Genomic DNA, 10591 nt, shown 5'->3' with positions numbered 1-10591 from the left:
ATGTCATGGTGGAAAGCGGTGCACTTGTGGCAAACAAGCAAAAAGCTCTGATAGAGCTTGAGCTCCCTGTACTGGGTGCAATGCAAGGTGCAGGACAAGATGCGCCCCTTCCTGAGGGGTGGCAAAAGAAGAGCACGTCCTGAATTGTGTAACATGCTCTCTGAATGTGAGCCATTGACCTCCACTGCTCCTGTCCATCGACACTGCAGGAACTTGTGTGCTTAGACAGAAGTTTCAAAGGTTATTCTTTCCACTAGTAATTTTTGGGGGGAACAAAAAATAATCAATAGTTTACATTAGGAATATTCATTTGTACTACCACCTACCTCATTGCAGGGATAGGAGCATCCGCTGCTGTGAGATGAGTCATGTTGAGTTCCCAGAGACTGCTAGTGAGGTTTTGCTGAATGTGGTTAATTATGTCATTGCTATTCAGCACAACATAGTTCCAAAAAATAAAAAAAATAAAAAATAAAAAAAAATAAAAAATAAATAAATAAAAAAAAAACCCACTATATCAGAGTATTTGCATCTTTATGCTTTTTAAACAACTAGAGCAACAAGGCAGAAAAAAAAGCAATAAAGCCATAAAAACATTGCAGTATAGTAAATAGACATTAGAGGTTCTAAAGTCGTATTGGAGCAATTGCATCATTATTAACAGTAAGATATGCAATAACATTTTACTTCTACAATTAGAGGAACATATGGAGCTTATGTGGCTTATGTACTTCCCCAAAATGAAGGGAATTTCAGAAACAGATGTCTATTATTCCATCAGATTAATCAAAAGAATCAGCTAAATATGGGCAAAGTTTTGACTCTTACTCAAAACAACGGGAAGTTTCYCCTGATTATTGGAGCTGAGGTCTCACTGTCTATGGACATAATCACAATGAGTAGGAATAGAGTCACAGAATACAGAAAATAAATAACCTGCGTGTGTAAATCTCTGCAATACACACAAAGTCCTGTTTCAGGAACAGGTTTCCTTTGTTTCTATTCTGCCCTCCAGTGGTGTAACTATGAGATAGATTAAGACAAATCAAAACAAAACACACCAACATAACAGTCTGCTTCTTTATCTGGCTAAGGTACCAACGCGTACAAGAAACAGSACTAGTCAAATCTCGAAGTTATCATATTTATTAAAAAAATAAACATTTATCTCTTATCAAAAAACAATATGTCAATAAAACAGATTTTTTGAGATAAATGCTTTAAAATAATGGGAAAACCTTTTTTCATTTTTTCCTCAACCCATTTTAAGCTCATTAACAGGCAACATCAATATAAAACTTAAAAAATCTCATGTAGAAGACAGATCTTAGAAAAATTCTCCTGAATTATATAAAAGATGCGCTACCAATTCAGCAACAACAAGTAGTTTCATGTAAGAACCACRTTCTTTGGGATTTGGCTTATTTCTGAGAAACAGAGGAGCAGCATCTTGTGTCCTTCTTGAATAGACAGTGAAGATCATCTCAAAATGCATGATGAATTCTTAACACAGTTTTTTCTTTCCAATAGAAGTGATCAAACTCTAGCCATCCCCACATACGACACCATATTCCCATTTCAGCTCCTGCCTTTCCTGGATACTTCACCTGTGGCCAACTGAATTACAATCCTCAAGATTTCCACCACGAAACCTGAAGGGGTCCGGTGGCWGCCTTGGTTCAGGCCCACATCACACAGCCTGGAACACAATGAACCAATTTTTCCTCTCAGTGTCACCAAAGTGACTGAAATAACAAAGGGTGTTTCTCTGATTTCACACAACTAACTAGAGGCAGCATTTGGCTCTAGCTGGGCATGGTAAAACATTTTGATTGATCCTTGTGAGCCATTAGGAAATGTCCTCATACCTGCACACCAACACAATTGCTGTTTTAGGTAAACGTCTTGTGCCTAGAACCAAGATTATGCAAAATACAATAAGAAACAGAGAACAATTTCCCATTCCTGTCCCACTGCATGACACACTTCTTTCCAGAGGGAATGTTTAAACATTCCCATTTAATGTTTAGTCACAGTTGTGCAGAAAAGGGGAAGGACAAAAGAGGATTAATGCTTAAGTTACTAAAAATGGTTATGACCATCTGCAAAATGAATCCCTGCATTTACTGTAGTAAGAGTGGACGTAGGTAAGGCCTGGGAAACCATGTCCATTACTATAAGTGCTCAAAAAAAATGCTGGTGTTATTTCTTCAGGAAAATGAAGGAAACACTTTTGGTTTTTAATATAACAGTAGAATTATATAATCTGCACAGTTTTTACAAATGGTAAGTGTCCTGCAAATGCCAGCTACTCTAGTGGTTATTCTTTTCTAGTCCTTCAGTGAATCTTCTTACTCATTTTATCAGAATGTCTCTGGTTCATTTCCCATCACTTAGTATTACAAAAAATAGCCTGGCATTCAGTCAAACTAGGACAGCTTTACTGATAAAGCCAGTGAGGGAAGCAAATAATTTGTCAAACCTTGCTACTCCTAAACATAAAGAGCACTGCAAATCAATACACGGAAGTGTTCTCAGTTGGATTCGGAGCACAGAGGAAAGGGCAGCACCGCGCTCACTGTCTCCAAGTTCATCGGGTGCGAGCRCATTTGCCACCATATCTACGTCTTACCAGAAAGGAAATGTGCAAGATACTRGGTAAAGCTCAAGGGTGGAAAAGGAGAATTAAGAGGTAATTTCTTGAGCGGCGCTTTCTTTAAGTGACGAATCTCATCCCCTCTCCACATACATACTGTACCCCCATCTAATCATTTAGRTAGAAATCAATACTTTCTTATTAACAAATCTCACTAAACTTAGAGTGCATATCGAAGTGTCTGTAAACATGCTAGTAAAATGCAAATCCCCTGGGAACTACTTAACTGAATTTGGTTTGCATTTCATATTAACATGCATTGTCATCATTCTACGGCATTTGTTTCTTAGGAAACAAAAGCTCAAATCATGCAAGTAATCCATTTGTTAAAAGAAATGTTCAGAAAATTTTGCTAGTGTAATTCATCAAGTAGCTTCTTTTTGTTATTACAGTTTTCTGTCTTATTACAGTATCTGGCATATCTGAACTTCGACCAACRTACAGGTAAAACCTGGAACGTTTGCCCACCTACCCACGTGAGGCTGCTCTATTGAAACCTGCCCAAGGAGGAGGCCGAGAGCCCCCACGAAGAGGGGACACCATTTCTTCTCCCTAAATCTTTTGTTACAGCAACGTGCAATACATCAGAGCTTATCACTTTTGACATCACAGAGAGTCTCTTATTGCCAGCATTCTCAGTTCACAGCCAGCCAATTAATTCTCATTCCTCCATCAGGGCAAGCACTCAAGAGTTAATAGCACGCTAAGGAACACCTTCTTAAGGAAACTTTCCATTTTTGAGATGTTTACACTCCTATTCTGAGGGAGAAAAAGAAAAACAGAACACTTTTTCTTCTGAAAGAGTGGACTTGGGCACTGAGTAGCTGAACAGTGGCTCAGGGGCTGGGCCAGCTCCACATCTGCACAGCTGCACAGCTGCACCCAAGACAGCTCATCTCCACTCTGCTTGGAGAGCTGAGAAACTGAGCTCCTGCAGCTTCCTAGGCATTGCCTCAAAATTAAATGCGTATTCAGATTTTAAGCTGTCTCTTGCTAGACAGTTACTGAGATCAAGAGATTGCAGATGAGTTCCTCTGAGTCTAGCAATAATTGAACCAAATGTAGAAAAGTACAGGGCCCTTGTCTCTATTTCAGGGTAGAGCCACAGACAGCAGCAGCTCTGGATCAAACTGGATCCAGAACATTTAAGAARTTCATCCCCTGGAATGAAATGTAAAACCCTGAGCCAGGGGCATCAGTTCTGCTTGTGGTACAGGAGTTTTAACATTCCCTGCCCACACTCAGGCAGCAGCAGAAGGAAGCTGTCTGAAGTTGTGCCTAGCTTGTAGTTACTTATAAAAAGGCAATAAAATAAAATAAAATAAAAGTTTGGTCACACCATTTATACAATCAATAACAAAAAAAAAATTAATATATGCACTTTTTTCTTTCCACTGGCCATGCCCCAAGATTTGTAGCTGTGTATTATATGAACCATAGCAGACGTTTATACAGTTTCTATTCCAGCCTCTGAAACACAAGCAACAGCTAGAGTTAAGAGTCAAGTACTTCCCCTCCAGCTTACCTTCTATCCCTCGTAGCACCCGCAAGCTTCACTGTTGAGCAAGGTAGCCTAGGAAAAGCGGGCATAGGACTGAAAAAAAAAAAAAAAAAGAAAAGAAAAAGAAAAAAAAGCAGCTTTTCCAGAAATCTCCCCTTTATATGAGGATAGTTAAGTGTGTCTCATCAGACTAAATGAGAAAGAGTGAAGAAAAGGTGCTTAGTGGATACAGGTGAATGATATATTAATGGCAGCTGAGAATTTGAAACAGCCTGCTGYGACATAGAAGTTTGACTGAAGGAAGCATCAAAGAGAGAAGGTAAAATTACATGCACAGTGGCTACAAGAATATATCACACTCTTTCAGCCAGGCATACATTCGAAAAGGCAAACTCCAGAATACTAGAAACTGAGAGAAAAAAGATCTTCTCTCTACAGATGTCGTCCATGGATGTCAGCATGGAGTACTGCAGAGCAAGGCCAACAGGACAGAGCTGCTCAGGCTCAGCAAGAAAAAAGAGATTTTGTTTTGATGCTACTGACATCAAATAATCTCTATTTCTACATTAATTAATGTAGGAATGTAATTAATGTAATTAATGTAGTAATTAATGTAATTAATACACTGAACTCAACGAGTAGAAGAGTTATTTTTAAAAGTTCTTGTGCTTCTATTGAGTTGGAGGATTGAGAAAGTAAAGTGGGACTGGATGCCTGCAATATGCTGCCATGGTTGGTGGCTCACAGGACACCACTCATTCACTTTTTAAAAATAAATAAATAAATAAATAAATAAATAAATAAAAGATAGCTTCTTTAAAATAATGTCAGTTGTGATCACAGAACACACAGAACTGGTCATGTTTCCTCTGTAAAATGTTATTTTCTTGAACAGGAAAACCACATTCATAGTGTTATTTAGTATAAATGTACTTTTCTAGGATAGACTGTAAAATTATTTCTGAAAATAATTTTGCTGAACACTGAATAACTCAGTTTCAGGTACTCAGGACCAACCTGTAAGACTAAATGTTGCTTGTCTTGGGTCTTGAACCAAAGGAGCTTTCTACTGCAGCATCACTGCATCATTGGGTGAACAAAAAATATTTGTCTGGCAGTTGGAACTAAGGCATCTATGGCTTGTTTGGAGCTGCATGGATATATCAAACATTAAAACTTACATTTTAAGGTAAGAGAAAAAGAAATTTAGTGACATGAGTGCAGATAAAGCTGTCGAAGAGCCCCGTTTAAAGGAACCTGTGATATGCCTTTGCAGCATCATCTCCTTTATACTATCTATATAAAAACATTTTGTATTCAAAACAGATAATTCTTTTTTTCATCCGAGTTCAGGCCTCCCCAAATCAGGAGTTTAGTAAAGATTACCTCTAAGAAAGAATAAAAGATATGAATCCGGATAGTATGTTATATGTACACAGAAAAATGTTTTTTGTTTGGTTGGGTTTTTTTTTAAACAGTATTTAATATTTTTAACAGTATTTAATAACCCATGCTATTAAAACGCAGTGTAATACCCCAAGACAGTTACATACCTTAGGAAAATGTGTCCTTTCTAAAGCCATTTATAATACAGCATCACAAACAGAGACCCTACAAAGAAAAATGATGCCCATTTACCTTGTGTCAGTAAAATTATTACCACGTTATATTTAGCAAATAACAGACAAAAAGTTTTAGGGTGTGAGCAGACTTTTGCAGGAACATCCTTTGGCAGCTGATTCATGGAGAGACATTGACTGTGGCCTTGGGAGGAGAAGGTTGTGAGATTAACTTTTTCCTTCTGGCAGGAGGAAGGCCTACTGCTTTGCTGATTGCAACAGAGGCAGAATAAATGACATTAGAAGAGGTTAGCAGGGGGACATTAACATATGCCAGTAGGTATCACATGCATTTACGCCAGAGAAAGATTAGGTAAGAGTTCTCATCCTGCAATGGCTCCCTGCATCTGTTCAGAGCTATAAGTCACCCTACTCTGTTCAACCTCTTCTCTCCTRCTTGGCATTAGAAAGCACTAACACACTCGAGGCGCCCGTGCCCGGTGTGGGAAGGGTGCACGGAAAGCAGCTCCTACAGCTTTGTGCTGAGGGTGCAAGCTGGGACAGACAGTTCACTGTGACTCTTACCATTACCTGCACCACACACACAAATCTGGGTTGAAATATACTGAGCAGAGAAAAGGAGTGGAAGAGAGATGATATGTGAGATATGAACAAATGTCAGTGGTTTCACTTGCCCTAATTGCCTAGCTGAAAGATACAATATCTTCCCTTTCAATTACAATCAAATGGAAATATTCTTGGGGAAAAAATAGAACTTTTTTTTTTATATATATATAAATAGAGAACTTAAAGGTCTCTATCTTTCATGCTTTCAGATATTAGATTATTTCTGGCTGAGCAAAATCATATCCAATTGCAGTCTTATCTGATAAAGTGAGATAATATACCCACATTTCTAGTCAAGTGTTTCTTTCCCTGGAGCATTGCAATGCAGCCTTTTGCCTTAATCAATATATCACAAAGACACATTGCAGTTCCAAAGTTACTGAGAAGTAACAGGTGACCTTTTTTGCCTTGAGCTTATGTATTCAAGAGGGGACTAAATGACGCACACAACAGTCCAGATTAACTAGCTGCTGTTGCACAGCGTGTGCGCAGACTGATTATAAAACTCTTGACTCACCAGCTTCTGCAGCACAATCTTACAGAATATCTGCCAAGGCAGCAGAAGCAGGCAACAAAAAGTAATCATTGAAATGAAAAGTGGTTGTTCCTTCAAACAAAGTTTCACATAKGTATGTATGGAAAGAGAGACTGAATTAGGGAGATGTAATTGTTGCTAGGTTTTTTATAGATAAATAAAATCAGCTCATTTCTGCAAAGCCATATTAGACTGGTAAGGTCCCACATCTGCAAGAAAACTCCCTTCCCGTCCCTTTGCAATCAGCTGACAGAGTTGGTTTATTGCTATTTCAATCACAGACAGCTRTTCACAGGAGCGCCCAACAGCTTTGGCCCTGCTCTATAGGAATGTCTTTATCCATAAGAAGTGTGCAAATTAACCTTAAGCAAAAAGAAGAGTAGAAATAAAGGGCTCACACCTGGTTTCGTATCTTAAAACAGAGAGGGGGMTACCTTCCTGCTCAGATTTAATCCTGTAATGCAAAGCACTGTCATGAAATCAGTTACTCATGCCCACAGACAGGCCTTCAGAGCCATGAAAACAGCTCAGAATTAAGCAAAAGGACTGGGCAACATCCCAGTAACAATATAACTGGCTTCCCCAGGAGCACTTGGTTCCCATTGTTTCCTACTGGTATTTTCCATCTGCTTCCTAAGTGTTTACATCTTCCCTTGGACCCAGCAGTCTCRTCAGGATACTCAAGTAATAGAGAAGCATGATGGTCAGGAAGTGCAGAGCATGGAGGGTGACAGACTACAATGGCTTGGAGAGATGTCCTGGGCCAAGATACGCAGTGCACAGAGCTCATAACTTGCCTGCAATTAAGATAGTACTTAGGTAAATAAGCAGGTCCACTCTGGAGAAGCAGAGCCACAACTGCCTGGGAAGAGCCATCAAGTCAGGGCCTCCTAAGGAAAGCTTAGGCCACACACAGCTGAGGCCAGTGAACATGCCCAGATGAGCAGCTAGGAAAGGACTACTTTATCTCAGGTTTATTTATTCATTTAACATAGAGATAGATGTTTCCTTGACTGATAGAGATTTACATCACAAGGTGGAACTGGGCCAAGGGCTTTATGTGTTTTCCTTCCTTGCAATGCAACTGAGCATTTCTCAGAATAGTGACTTTTCTCAGAACAGCCTCTTGCTTTAATAGCATTGCTACTCTAACTACATGTGGAATATACATTCTTGCCCACATTTACGTCCAGTAGAAATATTTAGGGTACTCTTTGAAGCCTGAGTTCTCAGTCAAGAAAGGGAATGCTAAAGACTATTCTAATAACCTTTTAAAGAAGAGATTCTGAAAAAATATAAGTGGCTGTAGTTGGTCCAGCTCTCTAATTGCCTTTTATCCTTCTACAAACTTTCCTCAACAAAGTTGMGACTGCCCTTGAAAATGGGCTGAGGAGAATAAGCAGCAGAAGGGTTTGAAAAGAGCCTACATTGAAAAATTAACACACTTTCAGGGATGATGGCCAGGATCTCAGTAGAGGAAGGAAGTACTCACCACACAGTAGGTCTCTAAGAGGTCACAGAATCTGGTTTCACTACAAGAGAGGTGGTTGGCAAAGTCAAATATGCTCTACCTTCTGCTTTTATTGACTTTCTAGTTCTTCCTCTTGTACCAGATCTGAGGCTTGCCTCAGAAGGAGGATAAACAGGCAAATGCTTGATGATCTGATGATCTTTGCTGCTTAACTTTCAGTGCGACTGAGGAATTTCTCAGAATACTCACTTTTCTCAGGAAAGTCTACAGCTTGAACAGATGATGCATTGCATTGCTATCATAGCACGTGGGATGTAGCTTCCTATCCACACAAGTCTGAGCCTATCAGCTCATGCTAAACACATCTTAACTACTGAATACAGAACAGAAATCCTCTGTGAAGAGATGATCAGTTAAAATCAAGACCTGAAAASTGCACAAACAAGGACAAATTAAAAAGTATTTGATTGTGTCCACTGTTGTCTGTTTTTCAAGGGGACAAGCAGCAACCCCCTTCATAAAACAGGCTTTGGCAATGAGTAGGTGCCAGATCTAGTGCTTATAAGGGACAATTCACAGCCTACTATTTCTYCTAAGAGAAAATAGGAGGGATCTTTGGCAAGGGGAGCTGGAATAAAAACAGTATATGGAAATGCATGGCAAAGAGAGAAATTAACTTACACTATTATAAAGGAAATTGGATTAATTGTTTACAACTGGTTATGATTTATTTTTAATGATCCAAAAGACAATGATCTTGAGTGGAACATACAATCCCATATATATCAATGTCCAAATCCCTTTCACACCCTTTCCTATATTTATAATTAAAAAGGAAGTCTTCTAGTGACATGCCTCAGAAAGAATGAGATATTATTTAGGTAAGTTAAATAGCAGTTTTAAGTCCTCCTAGAGAATAAATTATGATCAAAGGTCATATTCATCAGCAGAATAGAATGAGTGAAATTCTTTGGCTCTATTATCCATTTGAAAGTTACTCATGTTTATCTTTGCCAAGTGTCCCAACAAATAAATTGTGCTTTTTCATATAGATGCCGAGAATTCATGTTTAATGGTAATTTCACAGTATTATTTTAGTTCTTTGTTGAGATGAGCAGACATCCTACAATAACAGTACGGTGGTACAGAGCTGTGGTTTTAGGGATGCTAATAAAAGAAGAGCGACTTCAGACATTGAATAGGATTTTCAAAAAATAAAACAAAAATTAATATCAGCCCAATGTTGGCCTGAGTGAAGTCAATAGAATAATTGGATGAGTGCTGAATGTGTGCAAGAACGCACCTGATCTAAACCCAAGGACTTGTCAAGGAGCTTTCTCAGACAGCTCTAGCCCTCGTTAATGGCATCTGATTGGAGAGCGTGCACACAGTTCCTGTGGCAGTGTACACAGTGTAGGTAGCCAGAAGCCTAACTRGACAAGTAACTAAAAGACTTCAAAGCAGTTTAATGCTTTGGCACTCAGACTTTGTCTTAATTACTACCATGAGCATCTATGACACTACGTCATTTCAAATATTCATGAATRACTAGTCCATTTCCATCTCGGAACCTTGTACAAGAGCTTTCCAGTCTGCACTCCTAAAATCTAATTTCATTTTACTTCTTAGGTGCTGAATTTCTTACCTGAGGTTGTTTTTGTTGTTGTTTTGATGCTTCTAATGTGTGCTGAATTTCAAAAACTTCTTTAAGTCTTTTGAGCACTGCACTTCTCTGGAYTTCTCAGTCTAATAACTGAAAAACGCAATGAAGAAAAGTGACACTGACAGTGTAAACACCTCACTCCTTTTGCATGTATGGATCTGAACATTAATTAAATGTATTTTTTGCTTCTAGTTTTTACCTTTCTCTTGCAGACACAATCTAAATTATGTTACTGATGTTTCTACATATTATATAAACAGTTCCACATTTGTCTAGAATTTTGTTTCTTGTGTAGTCAGCTGCTTTTTATCCATATGAGATAACCATTTCCGCTATGTAATAGCTCCTGCCACTCTCACTCTGGTAAAAGATGACAAAAGCTCAATAAAACTCTTGACTACCCCGGAGAATGCAACTGGGAGAGCAGCCTGCTGGGAACACACGGGACAGAGCTTCCCCTCACATTTGGGCCCCTCATTGTAAGGCCCAGGTTTTGACTATTGCCATTTGAAATGCCTTGGAAGTGACCTACCTACGCTGCAGTGTCCCCCTGCCCCATGGCTTCTGGACTAAGCTGCT

The 10591-nt window shown here is 39.0% G+C and overlaps 1 long non-coding RNA gene across 1 annotated transcript; it reads right to left on the bottom strand.

The window, feature by feature from the left end:
- Window positions 1-1673: 1673 nt before the first annotated feature.
- On the bottom strand, window positions 1674-10042 carry LOC112953131. The gene is made up of 5 exons (XR_003250524.1): window positions 9995-10042; window positions 5711-5768; window positions 5175-5307; window positions 4182-4250; window positions 1674-1699 (listed from the first exon to the last, which is right to left on the bottom strand). It is a non-coding gene; the product is annotated as an uncharacterized LOC112953131 (long non-coding RNA).
- Window positions 10043-10591: the final 549 nt, after the last annotated feature.

This window comes from Nothoprocta perdicaria, unplaced genomic scaffold (assembly GCF_003342845.1).
Source record: "Nothoprocta perdicaria isolate Ctin4 unplaced genomic scaffold, notPer1 scaffold_42, whole genome shotgun sequence".
NCBI lineage: Eukaryota > Metazoa > Chordata > Aves > Tinamiformes > Tinamidae > Nothoprocta > Nothoprocta perdicaria.
This window is presented reverse-complemented; position numbering and strand designations above follow the sequence as displayed.